The sequence below is a fragment of the Acipenser ruthenus genome, chromosome 1, assembly GCF_902713425.1.
Source record: "Acipenser ruthenus chromosome 1, fAciRut3.2 maternal haplotype, whole genome shotgun sequence".
NCBI classification, from domain to species: domain Eukaryota; kingdom Metazoa; phylum Chordata; class Actinopteri; order Acipenseriformes; family Acipenseridae; genus Acipenser; species Acipenser ruthenus.
In genome coordinates, this window is record NC_081189.1 from 74639194 (window position 1) to 74651923 (window position 12730).

The 12730-nt window shown below is 38.0% G+C and overlaps 1 long non-coding RNA gene across 2 annotated transcripts; it reads left to right on the forward strand.

Moving 5' to 3' along the window:
• The first annotated feature begins 2442 nt into the window (after window positions 1–2442).
• Window positions 2443–12414, forward strand: LOC117420680 (uncharacterized). Of its 2 annotated transcripts, XR_009329457.1 has the most exons (4): window positions 2443–3562; window positions 9512–9583; window positions 11007–11149; window positions 11887–12414. It is a non-coding gene; the product is annotated as an uncharacterized LOC117420680 (long non-coding RNA). The 2 variants fall into 2 exon arrangements; XR_004547393.3 differs by lacking the exon at window positions 9512–9583.
• Window positions 12415–12730: the final 316 nt, after the last annotated feature.

A 12730-nucleotide genomic window follows, 5' to 3' on the forward strand; every position in this document is an offset into this window, starting at 1 on the left:
CAGACTATAGGGCACATCCTGCACTCCACGTGGAGTACAGGGTGTGCGCTATACTCGGGAACTCCCCAAAACAAAGACACGTGATCTGATAGCAGATGCAGAAAATAGTTATAATTAAGAGCAGTAGTAGAATACGGCAAAATGTGGGGCAATTCACCTTTGATTCTAATGTGTTTTTATTGGTCTAAAAATACATTCAGTAAAGGATGTTGAGTTGGCGAATGTTGTTTTAGGTACATTTCTGTTTTAGAAAATGCCCTTCATTTAAATACATGCAATGTGAAAGTAAGGAATTGTTATCATCATTATTCCATCTTAACATTTGGAATAAGTCATGCCTTATCATAGTGCATAGTGGAAATAAGTGGAAAATATGTTTATTATGTCAGTCTGTTCTTTGCTATTCAGGTGTATTTCTGCACAGTGGAGTTGGTACAGGAGCCCATTCCAGGATCCCCTGGCCAGCTTCTATTTCAAGATCAATGGACTGCCGATTGTCCTCAAGGGCTCAAGCTGGATCCCGGCTGATTCATTTCAGGATTGATTCACCTCTGATATATAAGTGTTTTTTAGCTACAGAGATTATCCAACAAAATTCAATAGTGAATACTGTAACTCAATAGAACAGTCTTTGTTTTCCCTGTCTGGATAAGTTACCTGATCTGTTAGTCGGCACATTGTGAATAATAACTGCAGAATGGCATTAATGTAGGTAATATGTTCACTTTAGTTCTCAGCTATAGTGTTTAAATGGGTTACTCTAACAACAGTATTCATTTAGCAAAATAAGTTTTGATTCAAATTAGATTCTTTGTTAGTCACCCGCAGTTGATGAATCCGTTTTATACATATCACACTGCTGCCCTTAGCTTCTCCAGTCTGCTGTCGATATCAGTATGAACACACTGCGTGTCTGGGGAGGAGGAGCTTATGAAATGGATGAGTTTTATGTCATCTGCAATGAACTAGGAATTATGATAATGGGAAAGAACCATTGTCATTCACGTGATACCATAGTCTTGTGAGTAATGGCTAGACATGGAAGATATTTCTTTTTATATACAATTCCATACTGTCATCTCATCTGTGCTGTGTTGTATTTCACATGTACCCTACTGAGAAGAGCTTTATAGACTCAATGAGAGAAGAAGTTACTCATCAAGGAAGTGTTCCTTATTTGTAATGTACTAAAATACATTAATGACATTGAACAAGACTTTTAGTGAAAACATTTGTCATGTAATTTATTAAATTACTTTCAGAATTTAGAGATATACTAGACACACCCTTTACATTACATTACAGGTGCCCTTCTTTTCAATATCTTGGATCCCCATTTGGTTATTGGATAAACCGGAGTTCCACATACGTTTCGATTTTATTTATTTATTCATTTATTTATTTATTTATTTATTTGTCATTATTTATTTGTCTATTTGTTTACATTGAGAAATCAATTGTGCAATATAACTTTTATTTTTATTTTTTTATTACAGTATATTCATTTATTTTATTTAAAAATAAATAACCAGGAATATAATAAACATAATGATCTTTGTATTCCATGAGAGATTTCATCATCTCTAACTTTAAACACTCAATCATAAATTCAGAAGAAAAACTGTGAGTAGACTTTGTACCAAACAGCAAATCCTGAAAATTGGTTTAGCTGACCTGACCTGAAGTTAGACTGATAACGAGGACTAACCCATAATAAGCCATTACAAATGCGGATGGAAATTCACAATTTAAAGTGTAAAGACAAACTGACATTTATGTGTACATTGTCATTACTAGCATTTGATTAAACAAAACTACATTGAAGATATTGAACCGACAAAAAAGTCAGAAATATGAAAAGGTATTAAAAAAAAGCAAAGAATAAATATATTAATGATAAAATGATAAAAGCGTTTTTATTACATTAGGCGTGATTCGGGCAAACACATTTAAGTAAAAGTACCCCTATATTCATGATATAGTCTTTTTATGCACATTCCACACACGGATCATACTTGCATTTTATCTTGCTGGTAGCCTGTTGCTGCTTGACAGTAAACATTAAGTTTTAAATGTGTTGTTTATATTTAATACATATTACACTGACATTTCAGGTTAAATTTAATACATCAGACGTGCTGCTTTATTATTATTTAAATACACAGTATCTTATTGTGCAGCACTTCATTAAAGCTTTTACAATATTTTAATGAAAAAAACCAAACCAATCTCTTCAGAACACTTTGTTCCTCAACCATAATAAATTAGAAAAAAAGGAAAAGGGTGCCTCATTGCTATAGTAGTTTATTTAAACAACCATATACATTTGCTGTCTACCTAAGAAAATGAATAATTGCTTAATATAGTGTATCAACAATATATTAAGGTACATTATTTCATTACATTTTGTCAATTGCAATTGTCAATTTTATTAAGGATAGTTCTGTGACTTGGCGAGCGAACCTTACTGAACCAAATGCTTCAAAGGGTTCAGACTGAGGTTCAAAAGGCTTCACTTTTCACTTCACTAGTTTTTAGACGTCATTTCAGAGAATAATGGCGCTGTCTTTGTGTTAAAATGTGCTGTACAAACGTAGGACAAGCAGGCGTACTGAGTTAGTCTTATCCTTCACAGTACTTGGTTAATCCACTTGAACAGGATCGTCACGAATCTGATTTGGTACACTGCAATCAGGATCTTGTTTAGTCCGATTTAGCGGATGATCCACCTGTGGTGATTATCTTCTGGTACACTGGAATCGGGATTAACAAGTGTTATTTAAATCCTTGCTCACCATTTGATTCTGGTGATGACTCACTGTTCTACATGATGACCTTGTACGCTGTACGCATGATATCCTTGTGTATAACCTGTAGTGTCAGGGAGGAAAGGTCTATCAGCTAGCAAGGTAATCAGGTTTTTATTGTGAATATAAACAGGCCATAACTTGCTTTTTGTCTTTAACTAAGGTAATGTGGCTTTACTGTTTTCCACAAAATAAAAAATGAAACTGGTTTTACCAGTTTCTCTGAAATGTAAGGAAGTAAAAGTTGAAAATAATAATAAAAACAAAAAATAATACAGTGTTCCATTGTAACAACAGCCTCTATAAGCCACCACCTCAGTTGAAACCGGCACATTTTCTAATTGGTGTTACCTGGCGTCTTAAAGTGGGGATTGTAAAAATACAACACAAACCAACATAAATTTGCAGTGGTGTGGCTCACTAATTAATAGATGAAGGAACATTTGAATATTGATGGCTCATTGCAGCTCACTGATAGAGATATGCTTGCGGCATAGTATACATATAAGTATTGCTATTGCTTATGCTTCATTTTAATGTTTTCTAACAGGAAGATAAAAGTCATCCGTATCTACCATCAAGCCCCACAAATAGAAGGAAGGATGTTAGCCAGAAACCCTTAGGATACCCACTATGGTGACACACATTTCTCCAGCTACCTCAACGACTGCTGGAACTGGAAGAGTTTTCCAAAGACCAGGTTCGCCTCTGAATATGGTTTCCAGTCCTGGCCGCCTTTTTCAGCTTTACAAAAGGTAAATTCTTGTGTATATTTATAGCCTACTTGCTTGTACAGCAATGAGAAAAAACTAGTTTTCTGTCATAGTAGCCATTATAATTGATCTTGACATTCCATTCTTCTCTGCTTCTGGCACAAATGTAAGCTTAAGGGAGTTGTCTCTTTCTGTTGAAGCCTGTTTTATGAGTTTTTTGTTCGTGTTTTGTTACAGGTATATAATGATTCCACCTCCTTTATAATCTGCAGATAAGATTTCTGAGTCTATTTTTATATTAATACTCTACAGGAAACAAAAAGGTGTTGTCATTGTGTATGCAAACTTTACTGGAAGTGGGAAGCATAAAAAAATCACATATTAGAGTGTATGAAACCATTTGATTTCATTAAGAATTTAATGAATGTATATAAAATGTTTAACATTTAATTAATAAGGAAAACTTCCGTAGATGAGAAAAGACGAATCATTACTTAATTATTCCTTTTAGTTTTAGCCATGATTTGGTCCTCAGCCTGTGGCTTGTTGAGTACATTTGTGAAAACCTTTTCAAATAGCTCTCTCTCTTACCCTGGAATTGTGTTTTGCAGGGAAACTGGTATTTTCGAATTTGTAACACACCACATATGAGCTCCTAAATTACACTGCAGAGTAAATTGTTAATAGTTTTAAAGAATTAACAGGTTTATATTTATTTAATAAAACATGGCTTTAGGAGAAAAACCTTTGATAAATCTGATCAAAAGTGCCATTAGTTAAAAGTCTGAATAATTGAAATTGCATTACGTTAATTTATTATTAACTCTATGCCAAAGAGATCTTAATAAAATTAGGTTGGGCGGTACTGTGGGGATTGGCCCACATGACAGTGGTGAAAAGGTTGAGAACTCTTGGTTTAAACCAGTGGTACACCAAGTTGGCCCTTCAAGTCTTGGTGTTTGTTCCAACACTTTTCTGGAGGAGTTAGGTCGCTGTTATTCATGCATGGAAATGCATATGTTTAAGAGCTCACAGGTGACATGATACAGTGGAGGTGCTGATATGAATTTACCTCCTTGAGTGTATTAATCTAGGGTCACAGTGTTCTATTTTGTCTTACGATTGTTTGGGAGAATGAAGGCTATATTTTCAAAGACGTTTGTGAATAAACAGTGCAAAACATTTTCAGAGGGGATACATATATTTATTGTAGGTTAGTTTAGGGGAGGTTGATCCCAAACAGTGTATACAGAGAGTTTTCGTAGTGTAGTAGGTTCCTGGAGCGGGACGTCACTTTAAGTGAGACTAGCGCTCGCCTTATGTGGTAACCTTTTATTTCTGGCTTTGTTTTGTTTTGTTTTCTTTATTAAATCTGACGCTAGGATTAACGTATTCCTTCAAATTTAAGACGCCCTCAAATTTAAGATGCAGTCCAACTTTACCACCCTCGTTTTGAGGAAAAAATAAAACATCAAATATGTATTTACAAAAGACACAACCTCAATTACTGTTGTATCGTACAAAACTGACACGAAACAGTGTTGTTGTAGATTAACCACAGAGCTTGTTTATTGTGCTGCGCACTGTATAATACTTAAGATGGCGTCTCTGTCATACACACACCACTCACTCACTCACTCAGGGCATCACACATCCTGGCAACAGCAAGCACGACACAACACTCCACGGCATCAGGCAACATGTAACCCAGCAACCACAACAGCACTGAACTGTTGCTTGGCATGTCGAAAAATACGGGGGTCTGATCAGCATTTCCAATCTGTTGACAATTTTAATACATGCATCATTATACTAAAAATGGTTAAAAAAGCACGTCGTAAATTCGAAGGAATTACGGTACCATTGTTGGTACCCTAGCGTTGGGGCCTGTGTTTGTATTAAATCTGAGTGCCTGTGTGGCGTATCAACACCCACTGCTCTGTGTCTGCCTCAGTATTATTCAGTGACGACTCACACATGTAACACACTATTACAGTCTGCCATAGACATAATATAGGCTTGATCTGCCAAGATGTTTTTATATTAGTAAGCACCAGCACCATCTAGTGAACAGCAGTGGACAGCACAATTACAGGAAACAGATGAGCTGAAAAGCCACTTCAAAACATGAAAAAGACACAGTTTTTGAATAATTGTAATTAGAAACTCCCAAAATGATTAGAGGTAACAGGACAGTAAAGAAAAAGAAGAAAATGAAATGTAAAGCTACTTGCTCTTTAACTGCCTCCTCCTGTGACTAAGGTTCTTGATAGTTGTATACTGTTGTAATGGTTTTTAATTCCCCAATGTTAAGATCTTACCACAGGAGAAGAAATGTTCTATTTCTCTTTCTTTTGATATCCATATTTTCATGTACAGAAGTTGTGTTGTTGTCTAACCAATTTACACTGTTGGTCGAGGACATGCCTGAAAGATTCAGATTTTTGTTTGTTTGTTGATAAATTACCTATGGTGAGCTAATTCTGTCACCCTATAGATATTAGGTACAGAGATCAGGCACATGTCTCAAACTGCCTGAAGGGCTTAGTGGTGATGTCACAACATCTGAAGTGCATACATCTTTTACTACATAGCCACAGGTTCTTTTCCAATTTTCTCCCAATTTGGAATGCCCAATTATTATTCAACCTGGCTGACCGCTGCAACCCCTAAACTAACTTGCTAAAACCCCTAAACTAACTTGGGAGAGAAGAAGACGAGCACTCGCGTCCTTCAAAACGAGTGCTGTCAGACATCCGCTTTTTTCACTCTGCAAAGCCCACCGTGCAGCCATATCCAGAACTTAGTGTCGGAGGACCACGCAGTTCTGAATTGCGTACAGGCTGGCCTGCAGGGGTCTCTGGTGTGCGGTGACCCAAGGCCTCACTAGCCGACCTAACCCCTACCCCGCCCGGGCAGCGCTTGGCCAATTGTGCGCCGCCCCCTGGGAACTCCCGTCCACGGTCGGCAGTGGCATAGCTTGGATTTGAACCGGCGATCTCCAAGCTATAAGACGCAACCTGCACTCCGAGCGGAGTGCCTTTACCAGGTGCGCCACTCGGGAGCCCCCATCTGGAGGTGTTCATGTCATCACTACTTCAGGCAATGACAGACAAGATCAGAAACAAGCAGGGCCCAATCTAATTAGTAAAGGAAAAAAACAGTTGTAATTATTACTTTATTTTTTGACTGTAGATGAGAGAACAAATAACCTGGTCATCTGAAGAACAGGATTTGACATTTCAGATATGCAGAGCCAGGACAATTGTATTGTTCAAGTAAAATAATATTTACACTCCACATTAAAGTGTATACAGTACACTCCGAAACAATAAATGGACATGTTGAGAATGACTGCCTTATAAACAGACATTACTTGTAGAAAGTAGGTAGTACCGAAACTGAGTTTGCATATATCACCACCCACAAACTCACACTGGCAGGTGAAATGCTGCCAGAACTTGAATGCAAAAATGAAATTTGGTTATTAATTAAGGAAGTGTTGTGGGTTTTGCTTTTTTAAAGTAGTTACAAAGCTTACTGTGTACCTTCACATATAAATTGGGTTTAACCCTTTTTGGACCAGATACACACGTCTTTTTGGACCTCACTCTGCACAGTTTACCTAGTGTTTACCGGCTTACAGTATAGTCAGTTTGTCGAGCACGTATACACTCCCAGCCAATCAGTGCACCCTTTCTCTTTGTTATGTTTGAACATTGGACATTGCAGATGTAACCTTTTAGAATCTATACAAGTTCACATTTATTTATTTACCTGGGAGGTAACTCATTGGGAATGATATTATTGACTTAAACAGATCTTAATAACACCCTGTAACAGGGGGAGATCTGTGCTGACTATCTGGTGCATGCGTGGTACTGCAGGAAGGGGGCAGCAGCCTCGTAGATCCTGTCAGTCATGGCAGTGACACGGAGAGGTGGGGAAGAGGGTGTGTTGGCTTTCCCTCTCTCTGAGTGGCTGAGAGGCGGGCCTTGGGGGATTGCTCGGCCCATAAGAACTGCGCTTGGTTGTGCATTCGGGGGGCCGTGATTGGAAACACACAGAGACGCTGGCTGAGAAGGCCAGTGGTTGGAACGAGCAACCAAAACAGGCAAGCATGGCTGAGGAAGACAGCCAGCAATAAATAAACAAATTATTAAAATCTATTGTTTCGTACCCCAGTGTATAGTGCATAACAGCGTAGGACGGAGATCCCGAGCTGACCGGCTTAGCGGCAGTGGGGGCACACTGTAAGCATCACCTTTATTTTGTAGTTTTATTACTGTGTTTTATTTTCCCTTTTCATTTCGCCTTTTGTGTTCATTATTATTTTGAGCACCTGTGAGTGCGCCAGCATTTCACTGTTTACCAGTATTGGTATTCCTGTGGTCCTGTGTACCGTTGTCGCTACTCAGGGCATGGACAACAGCGCCCTCTGCGGGCAATAAGAAAAAACATCTGAAATAATAAAACTGGGCACCAGTGCGGTGTTTTCAAATAGAACTTCTGTCTCCCGTGTGTGTCAGTGAATTACCCACCACCCTTCCACACACCCTAACAATGTATAAACTTGGATTGTATTTTATTGTATGTAATATTGTTAAAAAATGTATAAAAAAAAAGTTGAAAAACAAATACAGTATTTGAATATGATGTGTTGTACTAAATTATTCAAATAGAGCCCATTAAGTAAAATATGTATTTACAAGACATACAGCGGGATCATATTTGACCCTACATGGGCATCTTAGTCCCAAGATACACAGAAGCTGGCTTTTAGCCTTATTGACTGTGTTACATTTGCTAGTATTACTGGTATTTAAGAAATGTTATTTTATCTTTGCTGTATCCCATCCCGCAGAAATATTTTTTAAAACATAATCCCAATTCTTTTGCATTTTTAAAAAAATGTTTTTTACATATAATGTATCTTAAACATGGGTAATACATTTATCGACTTTTAATCAAGATATTCACTGCATGGTAAAATAAATAAATACAAATCAGTTTTATAAACTGTCATTAACCTTGCAATTAATTTGCATGCTAATGAACACCATTAAGTGCTGTAAAAAAGCCTCAATAAAAGTAAATACACTTCTTTAAAGAAAATGTTTATCACAAACGTATGAGTTGCCACGCTGCTAGCTAAAAAATTATTTACCTGGAGGGATTTTATCCCTATTTCTGGGTTCCAAATTGTTCAGATAGTTAGAAATATTAATATATGTATAGATCATTATTTACCAGGCTAACTATTTCAGAAATAAAATGTTTCTGAAAATGAAGGACTCTTCAAGGTTGGAAGCATATTAGCAATGCTGTGGGTTTCAGTGCACATCAAAATCATGCTTTCCCACCTCACTTATTGACAATCAGGCTCCTGGGCTCTTTTTAAAAGCATTTTTATTCTGGAAAAATAAACAGAAACAACATAAGAAAATCATACAGAACACAATGCGATATGAAACTGGTAAGAATCTGGATGGCTGTACTCTGCAGAATCTCTTGTAGTTTCAGCTGCTTGACCACAAGGTGTCACCATTCTAACCAGAAACATTTAAATGTTAGCTTGCGAGGTTCGGGGGGCGTGGAGCTGGGGGGGCCGCTAATCTCTAATCTTTCAATTTTCTAATCTCCCATTAATTAGTTTCTATTTACTATTTAAGACCTGATCACCTGCACCTTTTCTGTCTAGTGTTTCGTTTTTCCTCCTCCTCCCCTCCTCCACCTTCTACATGCCTTCGCATCGGTCATCTCTGGGGGGCAAGTGAGGCTCACTTCCCCGACCTCAGGGCTAGGCAGCCGCCTCCCTTACCTTCAGGGGTTCTCACCGCGTGAGTCAGAGCGGACCCCCGGCCAAACTCTGTCCTGTCGCAGCTCCTGCGCTCATCTCACTCGAGGCTCTCTTCTATTCTGCCTCTCTTCAGGACGTGGTCACTCGTGCCGAGTCCTATACTAACCTCAATGCTTGGTCCTTATTTTCAGGTCCCAGGCAGCGTGATGTCTCGGCCAATCAGGGGTTTTACGAGCTCCCCTTACAGAAGCCTCAGATGCTGGGTACCTCTCTCATCTCCTCCCGAGGGGCGGCTTTCCAAGTCATAACCCTCATATGTGTTTTCAGGTTGCCAGGTCCTCCGCCCCTGGGATGTCGACAGCGTCGGCCCCAGTCGTGACCTCTTTTCTATCCTGTTTCCGGTTGCCGGGTCCTCCGCCCCTGGGATGTCGACAGCGTCGGCCCCAGTCGGTGACCTCTTTTCTATCCTGTTTCCGGTTGCCGGGTCCTCCGCCCCTGGGATGTCGACAGCGTCGGCCCCAGTCGGTGACCACATTCTGTCCTACTAACTGCTCCTTGCTACTTCTTCTGCCTTATCCTTCCCCCCCAGCTCACGCCCAGTGAACCAGATTTTTATTCTGTTTGCACCAGTGCCTCCATTTGATGAACAATGTAAATATTAGGCAAATAGAAAGTAATAACTTGGGTTTAGTTAGAAGCAGTTAACGTACCGTTCAAAGTTGTTTCTTACTAGTTTTAAAATATGTATACAGTATTGTTATTCTCCTTGTCAAAAAAATTGAGGCAGTGCTGCAAACAGAACAAAAATCGGGGCTACAGAAACACGGAGGACATACAGACCCAGGCACAAACTAAATATGGCAAACACATTATACAATATAGCACAACTTAATTAGAGATTTCGCTAACGGTAATGAGAGGATGTAATTCTATGGTAAGATAGGCAGCTCATTAAGCTTAACCTTTAATTGGTTTAATGGAGTGTGCTGCAGGAGCCTTGGCCTAATAAAAAATGATTCCTTTGTTAGAACATTTACCAGGCGTTTGTTCACGCATAAATGTTTTGTGGCTGTGTAGTGGGCAGCTGTTAACTGTGCTTTAAGGAATGACCCACATTTTACATTTCTGTCACTTGACATTACTCTATCCTTATGATGAGTTTCTGAGGTGATGTTACCTTGCTACAGATACAGCTGCACAGCTGCCATGAATCTAATTTTAGCTTGACATTGCTCAATTATAGACATCAGGTAGTTTCTAAAATACATAACATACATCACAAAGAAAAATGTGTGTGCACTGCAACTGCTGAAAATGAAGCAGAAGTCTGTCATGTATTCTTTTAAAACTAAAAACAGGTACTTCCCTAGCATACTAAGACATAAATAATATTTAAAAAAATAGATTCCAATTATGCATTTACATTAAAATAATAAAATATATATATATATATATATATATATATATATATATATATATATATATATATATATACTTGTTAGACATAGAAATGTCAGTGCTCTACTGAGAGAGTAGTTCAGTCTCCATGCTCACCAAATCTATGTCCTTTCTGCATTGTGCTTATTTGTTCCTAATTGTGTGGTGGATTTGTGCTGGGGATCACCAGATTAATTTAACTTTGACCAAATTAGAAACATACCATAATAACCCATTTGTTCATTTTAGAATACGGTGGGGAGTGGAAGATGCTGCATTATTTTGCACAGAACTTCTTTGCTCCAGTCCTTCTGGTGGAGTTTGAAGATAGAGAAACACTTATTATCTATGGAGTGTCTGACTTGCAGAATTACCTCACACTCAAACTCCTGGTAGGTATACATTATCTGCTGACCCTCCTCATGTTTAGGCAGTAACCACTTTCAAGTAGCCAGTGGCCTGGTGGTCAGTCAGAAGGTTACAAACAATAATACTCCTCATATTTATTGTGAGTGACACATTGTATATACTGTACTGTTCTGAGAGGATTTTAAGGATTTTGTTGTTATAAACATTGGATGAAACTAGAAATGTGAGTTTTTGTTGAACAAATCCCTGGTAGCATAATCGAAGAGGAATGTCGTATAAGATAGAATGGGTTGTAAACATCTAGAAAGCAAAAAGTCACTTGACCCCAATACGGCAGCCACCCTAGGTCACAGGTAAAAGTGAAGTGATAAGTCTATGCTGAAATGGTGTAGGAGTTGATAGCATTTGTGGGGACGCCAAAATAGTGGCTTAGATTTTTGCAGTACTAAAGCCTCTTGAAATTGTTTTTAAAAATGCATACAGTATGGGAACTAATCACAAATGCACTATAGTAAAACATAACTAACTATGTAATAACTTTAAGTTTCTTTCATAGTTTTGTATAAAGAAAATGTCTAAATGATATGAGAAATTCAAATAATTATGTCAGACAGACACATCCCTGTATTTGCAGAATCAGTTCAATTTACACCAGTCTCCCTAAAACAGTTGTTCTGTATTTAAACTATACAAGTGGAAGAATAACAAGAACTTAGTTGCCCAGTGTGAATAATGAAGAAAACATGCCTTGTTTCTGTAGCAGGTTAAAGCATACCAGTGGAGCAGTATGGAACCTGTGTGTCAGTGTCACAGATGGAGTGGTGATCAAAGCTGGGAGCGCTAGCCCAGTCTACAAAGATCCTTGAATGATCTGCTGAAACGATGCAGGAACTGTACCCGACTGAACTGCGTCGTCTCCTCTCTGTGAAGGGAAACGGGCAACAGTGTGGACCTGACAACTATCTTTCTCTCTCCTCACTCAAAGATGCAGAAGGGCTGAAGAAACCACAGCTCTCTGTAATTTCCGGATGTAACTATCACTGACACTGTTATGTGCTCCGATATTGAATCGTATTTTGTCATATACTTGTACTTGCTAGAACTGAAGTCATTGTATTTTATCTTTCTCTTAATTGTATTAATACTTGTACTGTGATTCTTGAAATGTATTTTTTGTTTACGACTGTAAGTCGCCCTGGGTAAGGGCGTCTGCTAATAAATGCTAATAATAATAATAATAATAATAATAATAATAATAATAATAATAATAATAATTATTATTTCTGGATATTTTTTCTTGTTAAGTTTTTAACAGTTTTAAACAAAACTGTATGTGGATGCAAGTGTGTAAGATACCTGCCATCAATGGGATTACATTTCACAGGAGAATTATCATAAAAAAGCAAGATATACACATTCACATAAACAAAGTCAATTTCTTTAATATAGTGCTTTAACAACGATAAAGCTTACCCTACTCATTAAAACCCTCTTAAGGATAAAGTATATTGTACCTTCATACTGCTTTTACAGCTTGAGACATCGAGTGGTGTGTGCTTGTCTTGTCTATTTAAAACACTGTTTCAGCTTTTTTCTCCTCTTCT